Here is a 26,300-nt window from a genome sequence, read left to right as displayed (position 1 = left end):
TTAATCTAGAAACCTGACAATATCCAATGGTATTCATACCAAGAACTTGAATTTATACTCCCCTTCTCAACCATTTTTACTAGATGACTAAGTAATCTAGCCAGACTTGGGTGATGATGATCCAGAAGTCAATTTCATCCATTAATTGATGATGATAGGTAGAAAACCATTTATAGTTGCTCGAGAAGAAGATAAAATAATTTCATTCATTATTCTGAATGAATATGGAATAAAATCTCAAGTGTGTCCTTAAGTTGACTATATCTTAGAAACTATATTACCATTCTTGTATTCACCACTTCATTCATAAGCTTCACAATTTCTCCACTCAGTATTACCTCATGAGATGGATTTTTCTCCTATTGCCCAATTATTCATGAAAGATAAGGTTTTCAAGATGAAGTTGGTTTAGGAAAAGAATTGAACGTAAACAATGCCTTATCACTCTCCCAACATAAGATTATGTTGTAGTTATTGTAGGAGAATCAAAGAGCATTCACCTGGGATTACATGGACATGAAATAACTAGATCCTATGATTTGCACTAACAAGATTTACATCAACCTTGACTTCAAACCTATTTGATAGCCTCAAAGGAGAGTTAACCCTATTTTAAAAGATATAATTAAGAATGAATTGTAGAAACTACTAAGTACTGGTTTTATATACCCCATATCTAATAGCCAATCGATCTCACCATTGGTTATAATACCTAAGAACGGAAGAAAATGGAAAGTTTTTTAAGATTATAGGGAGCTCAATTTAGCCATTAAAAAAGACCATTTTCCCTTACCATTTATAAACCAAGTCCTTGACAACCTAGCTAGCAAAAAATATTTTTCTTTTTTGGATGGTTTCAATGGTTACAATCAAATATAAATAGCTCTAGAGGATCAAGAAAAAACAAGTTTTACCTGCCCATGGGGAACATTTGCCTACTCAGTTTTTCCTTTTGACTTGTGCAATGTCCTAGCCACATTTCAACAAGTTTTCATTAATATCTTTTCAGATATGTTTGCTAACTTTGTGGAGATCTACATGAATGATTTTACCATTTATGGGGCTGCTTTTGAGGATGCAAAAGCAAATTTAGAAACGGTACTCAAAAGATGTCAAAACTATAACCTTTTCTTAAATACTGAATAATGTTTTATGATGATGGAGGAAGGTGTAGTGCTAGGCCATTTCATTTAATCTAAGGGCATCCAAGTAGATCTAGCAAAGATTGAAGTCATTAGTACCTTTCCTATGCTAGAGAAGTAGAAGGATGTATGTAGTTTTTTGGAACATGTTGGATATTATAGAAGATTCGTTAAACACTTTAGTGAACTTGCAACACTCCTCTACAACCCACTCAAAAGGATTTTGAATTTTCTTGGGACTTTGATTATGCTACATCTTTCCTTTAGTTTAAGGAAGTTCTTACCATAGCACCTATTTTGAGAGGACCTAGTTGGGGACTGCCTTTTCACATTCATATAGATGCCTCAGAATATGTTATTGGTGCCATGCTAGGACAAAACATAGACTCAGTTGAACATGTCATTTATTTCATCAGTAAAAATTTGCAAGGTGTAGAATTTAACTACATAGTCACTAAACACAAATTACTTGTAGTCATCTACACCCTTAATAAATTTAGTCATTATATTACTGGCTATGAAATATTTGTCCACACTAACCATTCTGTTGTAAAATATTTGATGAACAAGCTTGCAATATTAGGAAGATTAGCTTGCTGGTTGTTACTCGTGTAAGAATTTGATATCACTATAGTAGATAAACCTAGAAAGGCCAATGTGGTATTTGGCTTTATCTCCCAATTGCATGCCCTTGATGATCCTACAACTATTGACAATAGTTTTCCAAATGAACACCTTTTTCTATTGTCAACACATAATCCATGGTACATAGATATTGCTAACAATCTCACTATAGGTAAAATGCTCACTTCTCTACTAAAGCAAGAGAGTTACTAGTAGAGAAGAGCTTTAGCTATTCATAGATTATTGGATTTATGTTCTATATTAGACCTGATCAAGTCATGTGTCAATGTCTAAGAGAGAATGAAACATATGATTTCTTAACGGCATGTCATGTCGTGATGAGCCCTATGGAGGTCACTTTGCAACTAAAAGAACTACTTTCAAAATCTTGACAGCTGGGTATTATTGGCCAGGTTTGCACAAGGATATGGCTAGATATACAAAGAAATGTGACAAAGTGTTAGTGAATAGGAAGACCCACTAAATTAGATGAAATGCCCCTATAGCCTCAAGTAGTTGTTGCATCCTTTAACAAATGGGGATTGACTTTATAGGACCTATTGAACCTTCATAAGAAAAATCTAACATTCTAGTTTGCACTAACTATGTAACCAAATGGGTAGAGTCTAAACCCATGAAACTGTTAGAAATAACTTATTAATTATGTATTGTCTTTGATGTTACACAAAATGTCATATCATTGATAGTTAGTGTATATTGAGCTCATTTTTGTATTGAAGACAATTTCTAATGTTTTTTGAGCATTCCAGAGTTTTCCTAGTTCAAATGACAGTATATACAGAGTTCATTTAGGTGACAAAGTAAAGTTTACAAAAGTTGAGTATTAACTGACCTCAATTAGTTGATGAAGGAAATGTTGGATGGAACCAATATTAATCAATCTCACTTGGTTACCAAAGGAACTTTGTGAATATGTAGTGTTAACCAAGTTCACTTGGTTAACATAGGAAAATTGTTTCTAATTTAGTGTCTGCCGAGTAGGGTCGGCTAACAAAGGATTTTTTTGTTTTGGCATATTGAATTTAATTGAATTATTTGTTGGTTCTAGCTGACTGAGGAGATTAATATTAATTATTCTAAGTTATATTCAAGCCAAATTGACAATCTGTAAGATATAAATATAAGGTCAAGTTGAGGATTGAATGTGTGGAACATATTGAATATTTGATGATGCTTAGAGGAACTGAAATAGAAAGATAAAGTAGAATATCCTTATTGAGATGCAAAGATTCATTCAATCAAGAAGCATCAAGTATAGAAGCTAGAATTGTGATCTATAATTAGCAATTTAGTTTCATAAAAAATTAGGTCATCTTATTGTTACTCTCTACACATTATAGCAATGATCTAAATCTCTTAATAGAGTTGGCTTAATAGCTATTTGTAAATCTTCTAATAAGGTGGCATTTCTATTGAATTGTCTAAAGACCTCTAACAAGAGCACTCCTAACAAGGTGATTAAATCCTCTAATAGGGTCACACCTAATGGTGTGTTTTGTAACCTTTAATAGGGTTGGCTACTAACATGGCTTACTTTAGAAGAGTGAAAATCAGTAACTAGTCGCAATTGGTGTTTTTTTCCCAAATTGGGTTTCCATGTTAAATCTTGGTGTGAATTGTGTTCATGCTATTTCCTTTATTTATGCAACTAGTTTAAAGTAAGATTAAGCAAAAATAGTATCTTAAGACTTTCATGTCGAGCATTTTTTGAGATATTTCAATGTTTATTGAGCTACAATATTTTTCCTATGTGTTTACCATGTTATAACAGAGTTCAATTTTGACTTGTATTGAAATCTAAGGGAACTGGGATTTTTTTGTGTGGTAATTAATTCACCCCTACCCCCTTAGTTAGTCCTCTTGTATTTTTAGCAATCAGAGAGATCATACTATTTGGTGCTTATAGAGAAGGTTTCAAGGACCAAAGCTAAAGATGAGGATGTCTTATAGAAGAGAGATTCCCAAGTTGAACCGAGATAGATTTGCAGCATGGAAAGGACTTATGAGAGTACATTTGGCAACTATTAATGATTCAAGTTGTAAATATCTTGATAGTGAATGCAAGACTACTACTAGAACATTATTTGTTGAAGAAATTGCTGAAAATAAAAATCATAACACCATGATGATTGACATTGCTTCTGCTCTTAATTATGTTGAATTTGATGAAGTCAAAAGTTGCACTACAACTTATGATATGTGGATAAAACTAAAGGTCATCTATCTAGGAGATGATAATGTAAGAAGAGCTAAAGCTGAATGTTTCAAAGGATAATTTGATTAGATGAAGATGAGAGAAGATGAAAACATTGCAAAATATGTTAAGCAAATTAAAGCAAGTGTGAGCGCAATCAAAGCATCTAGATGAGACATTGATGACAAAAATTTGTAAGCAAGGTACTCAGAACCCTTCTTCCTATCTATGCAATTAGAGTGTCTAGTATTCAAGAAATGAGATGTGATCCAAATAGAAATATAACTTTGGATGATGTAGTTGGAAGATTGACAACATTGCTGCAAGGTGGTCACATTGCTGCAAGGTGCCCAAATAGAGAAGACAAAGATGAAAAGAAAAGCTATAAGTTCAAAGGAAAGAAAGAATTCAAAAACTACAAGGACTACAAGGACAAAGGTAAGAAATCTTGTTTTATGGAAAAATATTCTGATAACAGTGAAGATGAAATAGTATATATTACTGTAAAAGAGGAATATGATGGTGAAGGAGATAAAATGGTGCTTATTTCTCATGTTACAAAAAATGATACATGGATTATTGATAGTGGATGCTCACAATATATGATTGGAGACAAAACAAAGTTTGAACACATGGAACATTACGATGGTGGTAGTGCGATAATTGGAAACAATAAACCTTGTCGCATAAAGGGAAAAGGATGTATTTCATTAACCAATGAACTTAGATGTGACAATGCTTATTGCATTGAAGGAATAAAGCATAATATACTAAGTGTGGCACAATTGAATAACATTGGATTCAAGATAGAATTCATGAATGGGAAGGCCAAACTACTGGATGGAAAAGGAAATTTTGTTGGATCTAACAAACAAACAAAAGGTAATATATTCTATCTAGGTCTCAATGAAAGTTCATGTTTTATTGCTCATGTAGAAGAAAACTAGTTATGGCACAAAATATTATGTCATATAAAATTTGTTTATTTGATCAAGATAAGCAAAAATAGAAGAGTAAGACGTATTCCCAATTTGAGGAAACCTGATATGGGTCTATGCAAAAATTGTCAAATTGGTAAGATGGAAAAAACTAGTTTCAAAAGCAAGAACTATCATTTTGAAGAAGTCTTAGAGCTTGCACATACAAACTTTTATGGATCTATTGGAATAGAGAGTTATAGTGGAGATAAGTTTTTCATTCTTTTTGTTGATGATTATTCTAGAATAATGACTATAATGTATCTAAAAGAAAAATTTGAAGCTTTTCAAAAATTTAAGTAGTATCTAGCAAGAGTAGAAAAAGAAGTTGGGAAGAAGTTGAAATGTTTGAGATCAGAAAGAGGTGATGAATTCATTTCCAATGAGTTTAATGAATTATGCATTAAAATAGGAATTAAGAGATAAGTATATCAACCCTTGGTACACCTTAGCAAAATGGTATAGTTGAAAGAAAGATGAGATCCATCATATCTTGTACAAGAACATTGATGATAGAAAAAAATGTTGCAATCAAATACTAGAAGGAAGCAATCATTACTATAGTATATACCTTGAACAAAGTATAGCTGAAGAAAGACTCAAATAAAACTCCTTATGAACTATGGTATGGCTACAAACCTAATGTAAGTTACTTAAAAGTATTTCGTAGCAAATGTTATGTCTTGAAAGAATCTAGAAAAGGTAAATTTGATGTCAACGGTGATGAAGGCATATTCCTAGGATACTCTTATAGAATTAAAGCATATGAATATTTGAATTTGTCAACTTATTAAATTATAGAAAGCGTACATGTGAAAATTGATGAGTTTGCAGAAAAGAGTGAAGAAGAGAGCAACAAATAATGTGAGGATTATAGAAGATTTTTTTACTTTGAATTTGATACATTGCCAAATCTATTTGGAAGTTAGGAGGCCTCACCTCCCAAGTTCCCAAAATCTCCAAAAGCTACCAAGTTGCATCCAGTGCAACCCAAGTCACAGTCTAAAGGACCTAAGTTGCAGTTAGAAGCTATTGAGTTGTTGCTAGAGAAAACTAAGTTTGATGGACTCAAGTCATAGATAGTAGGACCCAAGCTTAATATAGAAGATCATGAAGAAGTTAGTGGAACAAACTTCAAATCTAGAGTACCTTTCTTAGCAAGATATGTCAAAAGGCATCATGCACCTAATCAAAACATTGGAGACAAGTCAAATGGAAGAATGGCAAGAAACAAATTGAAAGGTGCATGTTTGCTTGTTGAATTCAAACCTAGATATGTTAAAGATGCTTCGGATAATGAAAGTTGGATTGAAGCAATGAATGAGGAAATAGAATAGATAGAGAAGAATAAAACTTGGACTCTTGTTCCTAGACCTAAGGATAAAAATGTAATTGGCATAAAGTGGGTATTTAGAAATAAGCTAAATGAAGATGGAGAAGTTTCCAAGAACATAGCAAGGTTAGTTTGTAAAGGATATTCTCAAGAAGAAGGTATTGATTATGGTGAAACTTTTGCTCCTATTGCAAGATTAGAAGGTGTTATAACTTTACTAGCATATGCAACTCAGAGAGGATTTAAAGTATATCAAATCAATGTAAAATCTATATTCTTGATTGGAATTCTGTATGAGAAAGTCTACATAAAACAACCTAAAGGTTTTGTAGATCCCAACAAAAGAGATATGGTCTACAAATTACACAAAGCATTATATGGTCTCAAGCAAGCTCCCATAGCTTAGTATGAAAGACTTCATAACTACTGTTGTGGTTCTAAAATGTATACCCCATTTTGATCAGATATGGGGACCCCCTACATGATTTTTTGGGCTTTTCAAAGCCCTAGTCTAAGGTTTGAGTCATATTTAGGTCCTACATAGTCCCCTAGTTCATGTTCCAGGTCCTAATAGAGAAACCCAAGGTTGAGGAGTCAAAATATTAAAGAAGAAGTCATTTTGAAAATTTTGGTGCACTAGGCACACCTCATGATGTGCACTAATGTGCCAAGACTTGTTAAAGTATGCATCTTATGTGAAACTGTGCAAGTCCACATGGAGAGTCTTGTTCTATATAAAGGGGGGCATCCCCTCCCTCCTTACTTTATTTTCATTGTCTCCTCACTTGGTATTTTCCTTGTCCTCTGAGCTTTGTCCCCTGTAGTCACACAATGCTTGAGGTCCATTCCTTCTACCCTACACACATTAACACAAAGATTAAAAACACCCTAAGTTGGGTGCACATCAGCACCCTTGATTGAGTGTATTCATGCACACCTAACTTCCTTCTCAAAGTAAGAAACTTAAAAACTTAAAAGGATGAGAAAGCCTACCCTAAGTTGGATGTTCATGAGCACACCTACCTAGGTGTGATGATGCAAACCCAAATCCTGTCATAGAAACTTTTAAAACAAAGAACAAACCTAATAATAGGTGCACATGAGTGCACCTTCCCAGATGCACTAATGCACACCTAATTTTGAAAACATAAAAGAACACCAAGTTTTAGGTGTGCATTAGCCTATCTAACTAGGTGTGCTAATGCACACCTTGAACTTGTTAAAAACTTAAGTACCCTAAAATGTTGCACATCAGGTGCACCTACTGCACCCTTTTTATTTTTATTTTTTTTGCTTTTAAAGATTTAATTAGGTTTTTTTGTGGTTTTTGAGCAATAATTTTTTTCATCTAACTCAGTTTTAGGGTTTGAATTAATCATGTTTCTCTTCAATTCTTAACTAATGGGCATCCTTTTGTGTAGATATAATGGCATCTTCCTCATCTTCCCTTGGTGACAAAATCACACTGAAACTAGTAGTGTTCAAGTTTCAAGGTATTTTAATAAAATCATGCTTTCAAGATGACAATTAAAAAATTAGGGATATAGATTTGGGACATACAGATCTAGGAGAATTCTTGAAGATATGCAATAAATTGACTGAGAGGTCCTAGATGATCTGCACACTCATCTAATCAAGGCTTGTCAATGCAACATCACACTTAGTGTCAATGCAATCTTTAGAACTTATTATGACACTTACAAAACACTTTGTTTGAGGAGAGGGTTGTACAAAGAATAACAAGATAGATCATTCTAGATCTCTGACCCAAGAACATTGAGAAAGTATTCCATCTCCCATGGGCAGATCAATTCATTAGGCTAACCTATGAGCAAGTAGAAAGATGGTATCAAGAACACATTGCAGAGGCTTCTGAGATCATCCAATCTTTTTACCTTATTAAGAAGATTCATTTGGGAAAGAAAACTAGAAAAGTGGATATGACTAGAGGATACATGAAACAAGACATTGGATACTTGATCATACTCTTGAGTAGAGTTATGGGTTTGCTAGTAGCTAGACACTTGAACATCTTCATGGTGCACTTTATTGAAACAATAAAGAAAGTAGAGATACCACTGGATTGGGCTTCCACTCTTAGTGAGAATTTGTGTGAATAGTTTGTGGCAGCAAAGAATAACAAATTTTTTTACATGACATCATATTTTGTATACTTATTAGCCGCAAGGGTGATAGACTATCTAGGGCTATACAAGAGGGGTAGCATGCAAGATGCTAACACATGGCCATATATTGTGTACCCTTAGCTGGTGAAGAAAAGGCTTTTAAAGAAAAATAAGGAATATAGAATTATTAATTATGCCTTCATATTCACTATAATCTAATTCATAGAAGGGGATTATGCAAAGAGATTATTAGAAGATGCAGTGGTACAGATATTACTAGTTAGGGCTTATTATATCCAATTAAGGAAATTTACATATTTAAGGTTGGTAGGTACAATTGTTAACCCCAAAAGCTCCCAAAGTATCCTAGTGATAGACTTGTTCTCCTAGAGATTTCTCGATAACTCTTGTTTGCCTATGATAGAGTTAGAAAGCAACATAAAATATGTTGGACCGGGCTTATGACTATAAGACATTTTTAGGTGGATCAGAGGAAAGATATCCCCTCTTTTGAATGTGAATGAGATCAATATCCCTAGGAAGAATACAATTATCCTCAGCCATGTTTTGATATTATTAGGAGAGTACAATACATTGGGAAAAACATTTCAACATGAGGAAGCCATTGAAGATCATTGGATGAATGCAACAAATGACTATGATATCCAAATTAGTGACTATTATAGGATGACTTTGTATTTGGTAGAGAAGGCCCTGAAGATAAATATTCCATTGAAGATACTATAACAAGACTCATAGGAGTTGCTTGATTCTTTCTTCAATAGGGATAAAATTGGGGAACAACCTATCATGAATGCTGAGGTTGATCGAGAAGAAAACTCAAATATTAACCATAGGGCAAGGCATGCCATCAAATTAACGTAGGATTAGATTAAGAAACCCTTCAAGCTTCATCCAATTCCTAAGATAGTGATCTTTAATGCACAAGCTCATCCAGCCAAGGTAGAAGGAAAAAGGTCACCATCTCTATGTTTATAGCTCAGTCACCAGTAAGGCTAGAAATAGTGCACCAACTCAATGGGCTAGTTGGTTATTATAAAGCTCAAAAGGGTAAAGGAAAGGGGAAAAGAAAGAGGAATTCTCCTCAAAGAGCTGAGCCTAAAGAGGGAGAAATCCTGGCACCTCCACAACAAGGGGAAGATAACATACAAGGGCTAGAGAATACTGAAGCCACACAAGCCCAAGGTGATCCTCATGTACCAACACTTGCACCAAGCCAAATGGAAATAGAAATTGACATTCAAGAGGTCTCCCCACCTTAGCAAGTAGAAAAAACCTTGCCCTTAGTGCCAAAAATAAGAAAAATTGAGACTCCAGTGAAGAAAAGACAAAAGGTGATCCCTTTTCCATCAATTCCTGAACCCATTCCGATAGAGGCAAAAGAAGAGGGTGATGAGGATGAAGATGATGATCTACCTTTGAGTTAGAGGACCTAGTTAGTCAAGGCCATAGAGTAGGAACAAAAAAGAAGTTCCATGATCACACCCTCATCTATCCTTGATGAACCCATGTAGACCACTACATCAGAGGATGCAATGTAATAGTGGGTACATGAGCAAGATGTAGAGGGCACTGATGTCTTTAAGATGTCAAATTTTGACTTTATGCCTATGGGCACTGAGTTGGTCGGGGACAAGATTAGAGATACACCCACCAACCAACCTCAATAGAAGGATTGGACTTAGATGCCCCCTGAATCACAAGGACTTGAAATGGTTCCTGCATCCCAATCGCAGGTCACATTTTTTGTTGACCAGGGATCAACTACCCCTCTTCCTTTAGGTAGGAAAAACCTCAAGAAGAGCCACAACAAGTATCCACTAAGGAAGTTTCAGAAGAAGGACAGGAAAGTGAATAACCATAGAAAACTTCTCAGGACATAGAGGTGAGAGATGTAGGCTCTACAGAAATAGAGACTACTGGCAAAGAGCCTTCACAAAGGGAGAAGACTCCAAAAAGGAGTGATAAGGGGAAGGGCATTGAAAAACAAACTCCTTCATGCTCTAAAAGAAAATCCCCAATACAACATATTCCAAGGTGGCTTAGAAAAGAAGTAATAAGAAACAAAAATAAATAGTTCCCTACTGAAGAGAAGGATAGAATGGAATTGATAGAAGTCTTGAGGAAACCTAATTCACCTCCAAAGGATGTGTGAGAACCAGCCTTTGTCATGAGTGATTAGAATAAGGACCTTTTTTCTTATGTGGCTATCCCTCCTTTGGAATCAAATGTTGAAGAACTGACTCCTAGGGATTATCAGATCTAGATCATTCTTGGGAAGCCAACCTTGGAAGCTATGAAGTTGATGGTTCCTATAGGGATGAAGGAGGTTTTTAGAAGTCTAGAATAGGATGGGGCAAAGTTGATAAAACCTTAGTGATAGAATGAAATCCTAAAAGGATATTTGAGAAAATTTGTTGGCCCTTTTGATTAGACTAACCTTGAAGAGACTCTAAATGCAACAACTCAAAGAAGGGAAAGGGGAACAATGCAATTGGACCCATTTTTGAATGCCTGTCAGCAATGGCAGTAAAGTTTTGAGGAGAAGGGTGTATTAATTATCCAAGGGAATCTTGCTACATGTTATGTAGGAGAATGTAGATAAATTGGTAGCAATTTTGAATCAATATTTTGGTCTTATGGATGAGGTGCATACCTGGGGAAAGGATTTATAAGCATTACAAGCAATCAAAGGCTAGAGTTATTGAATCTTAATGGATGTAGATACAACTACAGAGCTAGATAAGATAGATGATTTGATTGAGAAGATAGCAGATAGTAATAAAGTAATGGAATCATTACATGCAGAGATCTATAGGCTCAAGGACCAAGCCCAAGAGCGAATTTTGGAAGCTGAGAGACATTATAGTGATGCATGTCTATATAATTTTGAGGATGATGCATGGGAGAATTTAATACCTATAGAGGTAGTAGTTGAGAGATTTTATAAGAATTTTGATGAGGTTTCTAATGATGATGATATTCAATGGACATTTAGAATGGAGGAAGCATTATTGGAGCTTGATACAAAACTAGAGGATTTCGCTGAAACCCATATAGAGGTGGATACCTATAGCCATTAAGTGAAAGATAAATATAATGCCTTAGATTAATTGTATGTGGCATAGGTTATTGAAATAATTGAGAAATTCAAGGGAAAATATCTAGACATAGCTCTAGTATAAAGGGGAATAAATTCACTAGTACATTTGGAACCAATTTTTGACCAAGGTTCATCGCTATTTTTCTTGTCAAAATTTTGACCAAATTGCAGGTTGGTCAAAATTTTGATGAATACATTGGTCAAAATTTTGACCAACCTACAATTTATTCATCAAAATTTTGACCTACTTACAATTTGGTTAAAATTTTGATGAGAAAAATAGAAATGAAAGAAAAATAAAACATGTTATTAATGAGCAGAGCTACTAGTTGAAATAGTGTTCAGACTAAAATGAAGTCTTGAAAAGAAGAATCGAACATATCACAAGATTGATTCCTAAATTAATGGAATGTAGGTCACCATCACCACTGTATGCATTGTTTCTTAAAAAATAACTTGAAAATTTTTAATTGACTAGAATTTTAGAAGGTCTTAATCCCTCTATTTCTACCCCAGATGAGTTTTATGAGGCATTCCAATATGTTCCCATGGCTTCAAAAAATTTACTCTATGAATTGTATCTCCATAATTTGGCAGTACCTAATGACATAGTGGAACTCACTCCTATATGTAGGGGATGCACAATTGAGAGCAATGATGTCATGGATACATAATGAGATAACTAGAGAACATCAAGTTGCACCTTACAGGGAGAGTGAAATGACAACACCACTTCTTATGAGTTTAGTGTTCAACACTCTAGATGAGCATTTTTGGATTGGATTTCTATTCTAGGTAACCTTATAGGATCTAGTAAGGTGTGTTTAGTCAGAGAATGAGCTTTTATAGACTGGGAATAACATTCATCTCAAGATGTTGAGACAATAATTGTTTCTTCAAGAAAATGGTGGAAAATGATGCTTCATAATTTAAGGATAAGAGAATCTCACTTCCCTTAGAATTTGACTCTTGCTACTATTAGGGTTCCATGGTGTATTGAGCTAGGGAGAAATCTGTGCAAACATTTGCTTCTACTAAGGTATCAACCTCTTATTCTCATGCAGCTACTACTTGTAGTAAATGATAATGTAGAGGATCATGATATGAAAGCTAAAGAGTGACACTAGAGAAGGCTCAAGGAAAATTGTGGTTACTTTGACTATGTTCAGAATGGGAAAGGAGAAAGGACACCTAGTGACTAGAGAATTTGGGCCTAGATCAAGAACTTCATGGTTGTTATGGACCAACAATAGATCAATTAGGGGGAATGATGAGCCTCTAAAAGGCCATTATTTTGAGATCTTTTTATCTTGTTTTTAGACAATTATCTTGCAAAAACATTTATGACTCTATGGTTTTAAGAAAATGAACTTATGTTTTAATGAATATGTTATCTGTATGTTAAGACATGAAGTTGAAGAATACATCATCTAGATATGCTATGTTTGCTTGAATCTATGTATTTCTATGCTATAATGAAGGGAAGTTACATGTCGATGAATGTTTCCTCATCCGTGCTATGTTTAGCTAGATTCCTTCCTGTAGCCATAGGATTTGCAAAGAATGATAGTTTGAATATTACACCTTTTTCTAACATTGATGATGAAATGAATATGTATATGGAAGTTGTATGCACTTAATGTTATGCAGGTACCTGCTACGTGTATTCAAAGTCATCACCTTAGTGCTAAGTCAATGTTGATCAGATTGTTGAATTGTCACGAATGAGTAAGATATTGAATGCTTTCTATTATGGTAGCACACGAATATAGCTACCTCAACCTACTATATTATTGGAGGATTTAATCATGGTTAATGATATTTCTGTTGTAAAATTTATGAATCTATAATTGATCCTCATTGATGGAGTGATCATAGAGTTAGGAAGTTGTTATAATTTCCCTTTAAACAATGCTTGCTATAGCTTTGAAAGAATTTTTTGGGAGAAAGATAGAATCGATTGATTTTCATAATAGCAACATTTGTTCTTGTTTTAAATAAGATGTAATATCTTACCATGAATGAATAGAATATAAAGTTCAAGTTTCTATCTTCTGTTTTGATTGTCTTTTTGTTCACTCATCTAAGGGGCCTGCTTGGTAAGTGAACTACTCCATTAGAATAGATTTTGTTTCATTTTTTGTTCTTTGCAAGGTAGAATTCTACTATTCCTACAACCATTGATAAAAAAATTAGTGAACTTTTCCTACAACATAGGTGCATAGATAGATTTTCTATTTGCAATATTACTTTGAGCTCTAAGATAAGATGTTATTTCAATTCCTAGCTTAAGTCTCCTTCAACATTCCCTTTGTTTTAGTTGTGACGACTTAAAGAGGTATTAGAGCATATACTTTGTAGCCACCTTCTCAAGCTTACACTCCTAGGTTGACAAAAAAAAATGTAGTCAATATGTTTTTTTAGGAAACCACATGATTTTTTCTAATGATGGAGTCACTGTGAAAGGATGTTCAATCATTTTTACTAAGGTATTAAACTGACTGACTAGTGACCTTGTATGGGTTAATATGGGGTATCCTTTTCAAATTCAACTTGTTGATTTCCTCCTTTGACACTATATTGTCAATAGACCCTGAGTATATAATGATTCTACAAACTTTACCCATCAATTTGCATTTCACTCTAAATAGTGACTTTCTTTGAGTAGGTTCCTCTTTTACTAGCTCCTTGATTAATGTTCTTATCATCATCAAGTTCTCTCCTTCTTCTGACTCTAGGGGTACCTTAGAATGTTTACCTCCACCACTAGCCTCTTCTTGAACATGGTTTACCCTCTTATCACCTTCTTGTGAAGTAGAGCCTTTATCTAGACACCTGTATGCAAGGCGTCCCATTTGGTTGCAATGGAAATATTTCATAGTTGCAAAGTAAGAAGCTATGTGTTGACCACTATTTCTTCCTCTCCAATTTCTATTAGAGTTTTGTACTCTATTAGAATTACCTCTATTTAAACTTCCTTCTTGTTTCTCAGTAATTTTGGTCTCTCCTTGAGCCTTAGTCTTAGAACTTCTACCGATATATCCACCTCTTTGTCCTCTATTGTCTCTTCCTTTGCCTCTACCTCTAGTAGTGCTTGAATCTTTCTTTTTCCTTAGCTTCTCTTCTACCTTCACTACTACTTGGTGTCTTTTTTTAACTATATCAAGAGTCAAGAGACTCATCTTATCTTATATATTCCACTTGAGACCATTAAGATACCTTTCTACCGTCACTTTCTCATCTTCTACAACTCTTGACCTCATGTACAATATTTAAAACTCCTTAGTATAAGAGTTCACATCCAAGTCCTTTTGTCTTAGACATTTTTTTCTTTTATGTAGCTACATTCGATATTCCTCGGGTACATGAGCATCTCTAATCTTTGCAACCATAGCTTTCCATTTGGAAATGAGCTTCTTTTCTTCCTTCTCTCTCTCATCTTGGATAAATTTCCACTAAGTGTAGACCCTTTTAATCAAGCCTTGGAAAATTTAATTGTCTGATCTTTAGTTATGCCATCAAATTCAAAGTGATTTTCTAGTCTTTCTATCCAATATAGGACTACCTTAGGTTCCATCACACCACTAAAGATTGGAATTCCTTCTAGGGCCTTACCTCATAAGGCCCTCAATGCTTTAAGGAATGGTTCTTCTATGAGTACAGGGTTTGGTTCAGGGACCTCATCCTCAATTGTAACCTCCTTATTTTTTTATTCAATCTTATCTTTGACTTCTTTAGTCTTCTCATCCACTTCATCCACTTTTTACTCTAATTGAGCTAGTCTAGCTTTGAGAAATCTATTCTCTTATTATTTCTCATCCATCTTCTTTGAAATATCTACATTGGTAACCATTGTGGACTCACCAATTGATTCTTCTTCTCCTAGAAACATTCACCACAAGCCTAACCTCAACTAGGCTCTAATACCAATATGATAAGATCTCTCTAAGGTGTGCTAGCACAATTGCTATCTAGGCTATACTATACCTAGCCTTCTCTAGATCCTAAGCTTACTTCTGGCACCTTACAAGTCTTTTAAATCCTAGCCTAAGAATTCCCTAACTCAAATATATGAATGGGTTTCATTTTACTACAACTTGAGGATGAATATCATTAAGGGTGGTTCAAACATTTACTTTTCTTTGGAAATCTCCAAGGAAAAATTCACCATTTTACCTTCAGTAGTGCTATAGGGGGTTTATCCATCACTAAATAATTTACTTGCCTTCCTAGAAACTCCATTTGAATAGGGCATCTAGCATTTTCCTATCAAGTTCAAGATTTGCTATGGATTTGGCCTAATAGGCCTAATTAGCTAATTAGCCCTAGTAACAGGGTTTTTTCCCAATTCTTTCTCAAAAATTCCAAATAACCCTAGAAACAAACTTGATATTCATATACCCTTTTTTGAAACCTTGAATATTTTTGTGGTCTTAGGTTCCTAGGTCATATGTATAGTGGATTCCTACAATGTAGGGTTAATAGGGCTAATAGGGTTGAATTTGTGTTGATCACTAATTTCTATTAGGAAATCTAACTAAATGGATTGGAAAATGCCTAATATCACTACTAGGTTTTTGTGGGACTATTAGGCTTCCAAAAACATGCTTGATCCGATGCCCTCTCTCCTTCCCCTGCACATGTACATCAATTTTTCACTGTCATGCACCTAGTTGGGCTCACTAATCTTACATAGGGCATGATGCTAAAAATAGTTAACCTATCTTGTAGATATCCTCCTTTCACAAAAAAAAACCTTCAATGGATTCCCTAACATATTTATCTAAGCCATGATGATTTTAATGGTGGAGAACTATGGGGAAGCCATAAAAACAAAAACTATCTACTTCTGCCCCAATCATTAGAATATTTACAAAACAATTTCTAAACCTATTTTAATGAACTCAAATAAAATTTAGCACTGAAGAAAAGATGCTGAAGAATATCTACTGTACATAAATACAACACTAACTCACTCTAAAAAAATCCATAAAAACATATGTCCACTCAATGCAAGATGACTGTCACTCCAAAACAAAATTATGAGATCTATTCGACTTCCAAAATTCTACTACATCACATTATAACTTGAGAAAAGGGATCCTAGAAGTTTAAATATACCCTACCCTTGAATTTAGGCCATTATGGAAACTACCCATAATGATGCCTCAAAAAGAATCCAATCTTGCAATTTGTTGTCATGCAATTTTCAAAAATTGCAAAATATGTCAAGCAACATTGTGAGTTATAATTTTTGGATTTGATTGTGTGTAGTTTTTTACCATCAACATTTTGGATCATGATCATACTACATGATCCATCATCACGATGATGGATCATGTAGTATGATCATGATCTGAAATGTTGATGGTAAAAAATTGCACACAATCAAATCCAAAAATTATAACTCATGTTAATGGATTGTGGAAATCTTATAGATTTGATTGATACCCTTCATGGGAGGGAGTTGTCATTTTCTCTTGAATCTTGATGATAGATCATGTAGTATGATCTGAAATGTTGATGGTAAAAAATTGCACACAATCAAATCCAAAAATTATAACTCATGTTAATGGATTGTGGAAATCTTATAGATTTGATTGATACCCTTCATGGGAGGGAGTTATCATTTTCTATTGCATCTTGATGATGGATCATGTAGTATGATACAAAACATTGATGATAAAAAACTACACACAATCAAATCCAAAAATTATAACTCATGTTAATGGATTGTGGGAATCTTATAGATCTGAAGCAACATTGTGACAATTTGTAAATCTTTTTGATAAATTCATGTTAAGTGTCTCTAACCAACCTATAATTATGTAGAAATATCCTAGGAACTATTTTAGGAATATTTCTACCATTTCCAAAGCCTTAAAGGCTTTAAGACATACTTTTCCCTCTTTAGGCCTAATCTTGCACTAATAACTATTAAAGCATAAAGCACCTAGGTTGGATTGATCTTAGTATAATCCACCTAGGAACACACAAGAAAGAACTTCTAATGTTAAAAAAAAAAAGACACTAACAACTTGGTTAAGGTCAATACAAGACAAAATTGTAACGAGTTTGGGGAATAAGCTTAGCTGCTCTTGCACCATGAATCCCTATTTTTTTTTCTCTTGATTTTTTTGACTAAGTTACTTGATAATTGTTTCTATCATTTTAGTCATGGGTTCTTTGTGGAAGAAATCATAGGTTCAATCACCTTGAGGTAGCTAGTGATCTCATAGTCATTCTGAAAAGAAGTGTAATTCTAGTCTTTAGTGTTGAGCAAATCAATCTATGAGATCATGGTGAAGTAATGAGAGGGAAGTGGAAGCTTTGAGGTTATTGATGTAGAAGGAGTCATCTCTAGTGACATGAGAGGTTGAGCCAATAGGGAAAGTTCCAAAGGAATCCAAAATCAAGAATAGACCTAGAGGGACTAGCATGATCCACTAGAGTAGATTGTGAACCAAACTCATCATACCCTAGACTAGACTCATCAACTACATTTGGTTGGGTAACGTAGGCATGTATGACATCTACTCCCAACTCACAAGATGCAATATGAATGGGATTCCCATTCATATTCACCAAAATTAGTACTTTAGTTTTAGGCTATCAAGCGAGCAATGCTCTTTCTTATTCTTCCTCTGCTAGGATCTTCAAGGCTAGAATCATTAGATATGTGTTATCTGGAGGTGGAAGCCTCAACATCATTATGGGTGACCATTCATCCTTCTCCCCAAAGGAGAGAAGCAGAAGACATGAAATCCTCTTGTTGTAGAATGGTAGTAACAAAGGGTGGGTAATCATCTTATGACCCACTAGACATGGAAGCCCTTCTGTCGAACCTTGGTACTTCTCTAAACCCTTCTATCCAATGCATCCCATAGATTGGAATGCTTGAATGACATCTTAAAGCTCCCTCTCCATGGAGTGAAAAGGTGTGTTCTTGTGCATATGAGAAGCTCTTAGCTGAGCCTTAGAGACACATCTTGCTAGTAAACCATGCAAAGGGAGATTCCTTGGACAAGAGAAAGAGTGTAAATGTGAAAGAGAAATCTCAAATATGCAATGCAAGAATAAACTATGCTAACATGGAGTACAAGAATGTAACTAAACTAAGTACGATGAACATGTTACAACCATTTTAGTTAAGCTAAGTGATCTATGCTAATGTGAAAAGGAAAGTTAAGCTATTGCATCTAAGCTAAAATGAGGATAATAATGAGAGAATGAGACAAGAAGCAAGAAGTTCTCCAAAAAGCTCTAAGTAAACCTGTCAAGAAACCTACAACATAATATTAGCTCAAAATTGTGGTCCTTAGAGAGGGAAAGAGCTCTCTCTTTTAAAAGCATACGTACAGTTGAGATCAAGATCAAGAAGAGGGTGATCAAGGGTGGGGGTTGACTTTTGGAATGATCCATGTGTAAGAGAAATTCAACCAATGAAAATGAGTTGAATTTTCACGTGAGACAAAAGTCTTTTATTTTATTTTGTAAATAGGAAAAAGACTTTATGTGTTCACATTGAGTGGGTTAGAAGAATGGGATCTTTTATTTAATTAAAAGGGGGACATGTTATTTTAACCAAATGTGGAATTAGAATATTATAGTTAAACCATATATTGAAATCAAATAAATTTATTTTAAGCAATTTGACCTAGGGAAAGGATTAATTAATTTAGCCAATATACTGAGAAAAGGGGATAATAGTTTAGATGACCATTTTTAGGTGATTATAGAATTCAATACTTTTATTGTATGATTTTGTTAATATGTGGTTGATTATTACCTTTCAAAAAAATCATAGAGGTATGTATGTGATTATTAAAATAATTTTTTTTACTCTAGATGACGTTTATGTGTTGTTAATGTGCTTCTAGTGTGCTTGATTGTACCACAAACCATCATGCTCTTGTTGCAACTTATTTCAAAACAAAACAAAAAATCATATGCACATATACTTTTGCAAATATGAGCAATATTTTGAAATTTTAGCTCACAATCATCCAACCAATTCAAATACAAGAAAAAAACTTACATTTTATCATATTTTTACATATTTATAACAAGTTTGAAATTATATCACATAATTTTTTTTTTACATGTATATTCAATAAACCTTTAGAATCCAAATATATCTATACTTTAAAATTTAAGTACATCATTCAAAAGAAAATTATATTTCATTTAAATGACTCAAACAAAAAAAATTCACTTTCACCATGTACATATAATAGACGTAATTACATATGAATCTTCATATAACTATATGCATATAGGAATACATGTACAATTCCTAAAAATTAATTGGGTGAAGGAAGTAAGATTTAAATCATCTCAAATTCTACACATGGAATAATAGTCCCAACTTAAGTCACATTTGAGCTCTTTAGAAGAAAATAAAATTTTATCATATTAAGTTCTGCGGAAAACTTATTTTAATGGCAAGTCTATCTTACATACAAAAGGGAAGAACTATACATTTTTCTTTTAGAATCTAAAAAAATAAGATAATATTCTTTAGTTATATATTATTTTCTCCTTTCTAAAGATTTTTATCTCATTTAATGAAAACATTATTTATACCTAATATATTCTTAATGAGATTATTTCCTTGTTTACTTTATTTTCTTGGATCTTTGGTATATATACTGTGTCCTACTTATTTATTATTATGTTATTTTTTTAATCAATAAACAATTGAAGCCTTGTATATTATATTGTTAAGAATAAATGAAAAGTTATAGAGTTCTCCATTCAAATGGGCACTGGTAGTGATGCAGGAGCATCTAGAGGTATAGGGGCAATCTTGTGCCACCCAAAAAAAATACCTAGACATAGTTTCTATTTCATGTGTTTTCATTTCTAGATACCCATTTGGGTCAAATAAAGGTTCCAACTCTCACAGTTCCACTATTAGTGTCCTAGGTTAGAGTTTTTAAGCACCTTGGGATACGTGTAAATACCAAAAAAAGGACAATGTAATTGAGCCATAATTATGGAGAGTTAGAAGGTGTAGATTGGAGGGATGATTTTAATTATAATTTAGAACATTCTAGAAAAAGAATTAGGTCAAAAGGCCCCACGGTTAGAAAGTTATTGCAGTTTTTAAATTTTTGGAGACCTCCTAAGAATGCTTCAAAGTCAGATTTGAGGTGCTAAATGACATTATACAGGGCTGAAAAATGGGGGACAAGTGAAGCTAGTCCATAGGGCTATAGAGAACTTTGAGACCTTTCTGAAAATGGAAATGGTTCGTCAATTGGAGCTACAATTCAAAAGTTATGCCTCCCAGAAGTTCAGCTACCATTTATGGATTCTTCTAATTTTGCACCAAATTCTAATGTGACTTTTGGAGCCTTCTATTTTGGTGGTGGATGCCAACTAGCACTTTCTAGAATGTATTCCTTATCCTTAACCTTTTGAGGTCTATTTAAGAACATTTCTGGCATTGTAAAAAGGCAGTTCAGAGTGGAGTTTGAGAGAAGGTACTGGGAGAAGAAATTATCTCTAGATTTATACTATTGTAAGCCCATAGGGCATGTTTTGGAGCCTATTTTCTCTACACTAAGTGTATTGGAATATTTTAATAGTTAATAAAGTTTTTTCCTTTCTTGTTGTGTCCATTCTGTACTTGGGTTGTGTCTCCATCAAGTGGTACCAGAGCCAGTTTTCCTAAGTGTGTAGACAGAGCACCGACTGTGTGGTTGTAGGTTTGAGTTAAGAAGATGCCTCCATGAAGAGAGTGTGGTGGAAGGGCTGGAGCTATTAATTGTGAGGAGGTTAGAGCCCTCCAAAGGTAGGTTCAAGCATTGCAGGAGGAGCTCTATAGAGGAACAAATGTTGTTGCAGGTGACGAAAGTGAGGACAAAAATGAAGAAGAAGACATTGGACACGAAGGGGAAGTTGAAGGGGAAGTTCTAAATCAGGCAGAGGAGAGGCTTTTTAGGGCCATTACTAAGTTTAAAAAAAGATCTACAATTGATGTGGGTGTATTTTCAAGAAATTTGAAACCAGATGAGTTGATTGACTAGATCAATGAACTAGAGGAGTACTTTGAGTATGAGAATATCATGGACCCAGATAGGGTTAAGTTTGCAAAGACCAAACTGAAAGGCCATGCCAAAATTTGGTGGTAAGAGGTTCAATTGGAAAGAAATATAAGAGGAAAGGAGAAGATCACAAGGTGGGATTGCATGGTGGACAAACTAAAGAAGCAACTCATTCCTGTTGACTACGAGCTTGATTTGTTTAAGAAGATGCATGGGTTAAAGCAAGAAGGAAAATCAGTCCAGGAATATACAAAGGAGTTTTACTGACTTTTGATTAGAAAGGCATGCAAAAACAAATAAGAAGAAGGTTTCTCATTATATCAGTGGGTTGCAACCTAGCATCTAGGAGGAATTAAGTCTGGTAAGAATGACCAACATTGAAGAGGCATAATAGTTTGTCTTACGAGTTGAAGAGAAGCTAAATAAAAGGTTTGAAGGGAGACAAAGAGGGCTCGGTCAAGGAGGAAGGGGTAGTGGTAGTTCATCTGGAGGCCAAAACAAGACCCAAAAGAAAAATGAAGATGTGGGTACTAGCAGGAACTAAAGGAACAAAGGTTTCAACCACTCCCATGATCAAGACTTTGGAGATTAGAGAGGAAGAGGTAGAGGATGTCGACAAGGTTCAGGAAGAGGAGGTTTCTATGGTACATATTTCCATTTCAATGAAGAAGGTCATTGTGCCTTTGAATGCCCTCAGTGACAAGGAAGGATAGATAGGAGAGCTGAGGGTCAAGCTAGGGTTGCTCATGTGGATGAGGATGCACAGTCATCACATTCAAAGGATGTAAAAAGAGGGGAGACTTTAGTAAATGAAAGGGTCCTACTAAGTGGTGAGATTGAACTAGGACAAAGGAGGAGTCTATTTCATACCAGGTGCAAGTGTGAGGATAAATGTTGTGATGTGATCATTGATGGTGGTAGCATTGACAACTTGGTGTTAGAGGAGATGGTTTCTAAGCTAAAGCTCAAGAGGGAGAAACATCCCCAACCCTATCGGATCACTTGGGTGAAGGATGATCATAATGTCTTGGTAAGTGAAAAATGTTTAGTGACGTTCAAAATTGGTAGTTACCATGATGAAGTCCTCTGTGATATTATTCCAATGGATGTCTACCATCTATTGTTGGGAAGACTGTGGCAGTTTGCAAACTATGGTAGTTTGATAGGCATGCAATACATGATGGTCATGCAAACACATACTCTTTGAGAAAGGATGGAGTTTGCCACAAACTGAAGCCCATGATAAAGGAAGGTGATAAGGTATGTAGCAATGCTAAGATTTGTCTTGTTGATGGAAGAAAGTTTTTGGATGGCATGAAACATCAGTGTATGTGTTATGCTTTGATTCTTAGAAAAGATAAGGAAGGTAGTAGTGAAATACCACTTGAAGTTTCAAATTTATTAAGTGAGTTTGGAGATATCATCCCTGATAATCTTCCAGAAGGATTGCCACCGGTAAGGCAAATCAGTCATCAGATAGATTTAGTCCTTGGAGCTAGTTTGCATAACAAGGCTACTCATAGGATGACTCCTACTAAAACTGAGGAGCTAAATAGGCAGGTTTAGGAGCTATTGAGGAAGGGTTTGATTTTATAGAGCCTGAGTCCATGTGTAGTACCTGCAATACTAGCACCAAAGAAGGATGGAGAGTGGAGAATGTGTACAGAATCTCAAGCTATAAATAGGATAACCATCAAGTATCGATTTCCTTTGCCAAGAATGGATGATCTTATGGACTACTTGAGTGGAGTTCAGTACTTCACAAAGATAGATCTCAAGAGTGGCTATCACCAGATACAAATACAAGAAGGAGATGAGTGGAAAACTACCTTCAAGACCAAGGAGGGTCTTTATGAGTGACTAGTCATGCCCTTTCGATTGACGAATGCCCCAAGCACCTTCATGCGGCTTATGAATGAGGTACTTAAGAAGTTCTTGGGAAAATTTGTTATTTTCTATTTGGTTGATATTTTAATTTTCAGCAAGACTTTGGAAGAACATTTATTGCATATTCATAGTGTCCTCAAAAGGTTGAGGGAAGAGAAACTATTAATTAATTTGAAGAAGTGTAGCTTTGCTAAAAAAGAGTTAGTCTGGTTGGGGTTTGTTGTATCACTTGAAGGTCTCAAAATGGATCCAGAGAAGGTAAAAGCCATCTTAGAATGGCCTACTCCAAGGTCTGCTACTGGGGTAAGATCATTTCATGATTTGGTTAGTTTTTACAGGAAGTTCATTAAGAATTTCAGTGGCATATGTGCACCGCTGACTGACACAATACGAAGGGATAGAAAAGAGTTCAAATGGATTGCAACAACTACGAGAAGTTTTGAATTGCTAAAGAAGAAGGTGATAGAACAACATATGTTGACACTTCTTGATTTTAGTAAGGTGTTGTAGGTGGATTGTGATGTTAGTGACAATGCTATTGGGGCAGTATTGAGCTAAGAAGGTAAGCGTATTGCATATTTTAGTGAAAATTTGAATGATGCAAAGAAGAAGTATTCTATTTATGATAAAGTGTTCTATGCAATAGTTCAAGCCTTAAAGAAATGGAGGCATTACTTATTGCCAAAAGAATTTGTTTTATATACTGATCACCAAGCATTATAGTACCTAAATAGCCAAGGTAAATTGAACCAGAGGCATATGAAGTGGGTAGAGTTCTTGCAGAGCTATACATTTTTGTTGAAGCATAGAAGTGGAAAGTCTAATAGGGTTATAGATGCATTGAGTAGGAGGCAGTTGTTTCTTATAGTAATGCAGGTTGAAGTAGTTGGGTTTGATGAACTCAAGAATATGTACCCTGAGGATCTTGATTTTGCTAAAGTGTGGAAAGGTTGTAAAGAACCTGTTGCCGTAGATAGAACCAAGTGGCTAGACTATTTGATTCAGGATGGTATGTTGTTCAAGGGCAGTCAATTGTGCATTCCAAGGAGTTCCATGAGGTAAAATCTGATTAAGGAGAAACACATTGGAGGGATGGCAGGACATTTTGGTTGAGATAAGACCATTTCCATTCTTAGAGAACATTGTTTTTGGCCTCAAATGTCACAGGATGTGAAGAAGTTTATACAGAGTTGTCAGGTTTGTCAAGTGGCCAAGGGATTTAGTCACAATAGTGGACTATATCAGCCATTACTTGTTCCATCAAAGCCATGGGAGGGCATAAGTATGGATTTTGTTCTTGGATTTCCAAGGACACAAAGGGGTAATGACTCAGTATTTGTGGTGGTTGATAGGTTCTCCAAAATGGCACATGTCATTCCATGCCACAAAACTCATGATGTCATCCATATTGTAGAGTTGTATTTTAGAGAGGCGGTGATATTACATGGTCTCCCAAGGAGTATAGTTTCTAACAGAGATACTAAATTTGTGGGGTATTTCTAGAGAACATTAGGGAAGAAGTTGAGAACAGACTTGAAGTTCAACTTACACATCACTCGGAGACTGACAGACATGTAGAAGCGGTAAATAGAAGTCTGGGCGATTCGTTGAGATGTTTAGTTGGGGATAAGCCCAAGGAATGGGATTTGATTCTACCACAAGTGAAATTTTCTTATAATAACTCTAAAAATAGGAATACTAGTAGATCACCATTCTAAATTATATATGGAAGTAGCCCAAGGACTACACCAGAATTGAGGAAGATGGAGCAAGGGGAGAGGACAAGTGCTGAAGTAGAAGAATTTGCTGAACATATCAAGTGTCTACATGAGGAGGTCTAGGCACACATTACCAAGATGAATCAATAGTATAAAGCTAGAGTTGATCAAAGGAGAAGACATGAGGAGTTCCAAGTAGGGGATCTAGTCATGGTATAGTTAAGAAAATAAATATTTCCAATAGGTACTTACAACAAGTTGAAGATGAAGAAATTTGGCCCCTGCAAAATTCTAAAGAAACATGACTCAAGAAATGCATATGAGGTGGAGTTGCCAGATGGAATTCACATTTCTCCTATCTTCAATATTGTAGACTTAATAGAGTATCATGATGATGGTGTAGATGAGGGGTTGATGCTGGAGCCATGTCCAATTCCTACTTCTAAGAAGGAGGAGATAGAAGAGATTCTGGATAGTCGTGTGGGAAGGAGTACCAGAAATAGGAAGTATGACAAGTACTTGGTTAAGTGGAAAGGATGACCAATAAAGGACTCAACTTGGATATTAGTAGCTAAGGTTTCCCATTTTAGTTTTCCTCTACCATCCATAAAGTGATAGGGTCACTTTTCAATCTACCCTAGGTGTCTGATGTAGGAGTATCCAGAGGTATAGGGGCAATCCTGTGTTACCCAAAAAATATACCTAGACATATTTTCTGTTTCATGTGTTTTCATTTTTGGATACGCATTTGGGTCAAATAAAGGTTCCAACTCTCACAGTTCTACTATTAGTGTCCTGGTTAGAGTTTTTAAGCACCTTGGGATATGTGTAAATGCCAAAAAAATAGGACTTTGTAATTGAGCCATAATTATGGTGAGTTAGAAGGTGTAGATTGGAGGGATGATTTTAATTGTAATTTAGAACATTCTAGAAAAAGAATCAGGTCAAAAGGCCCCATGGTTAGAAAGTTATTGTAGTCTTTTAGTTTCTAGATACCTCCTAAGAATGCTTCAAAGTCAAGTTTGAGGTGCTAAATGACCTTGTATGGGGCCAAAAAATAGGGGACAAGTCAACCTAGTCCATAGGGCTATAGAGCACTCCA

Source organism: Cupressus sempervirens, chromosome 4, assembly GCF_028749045.1.
Source record: "Cupressus sempervirens isolate cs-2001-9-10 chromosome 4, ASM2874904v1, whole genome shotgun sequence".
NCBI classification, from domain to species: domain Eukaryota; kingdom Viridiplantae; phylum Streptophyta; class Pinopsida; order Cupressales; family Cupressaceae; genus Cupressus; species Cupressus sempervirens.
This window is presented reverse-complemented; position numbering follows the sequence as displayed.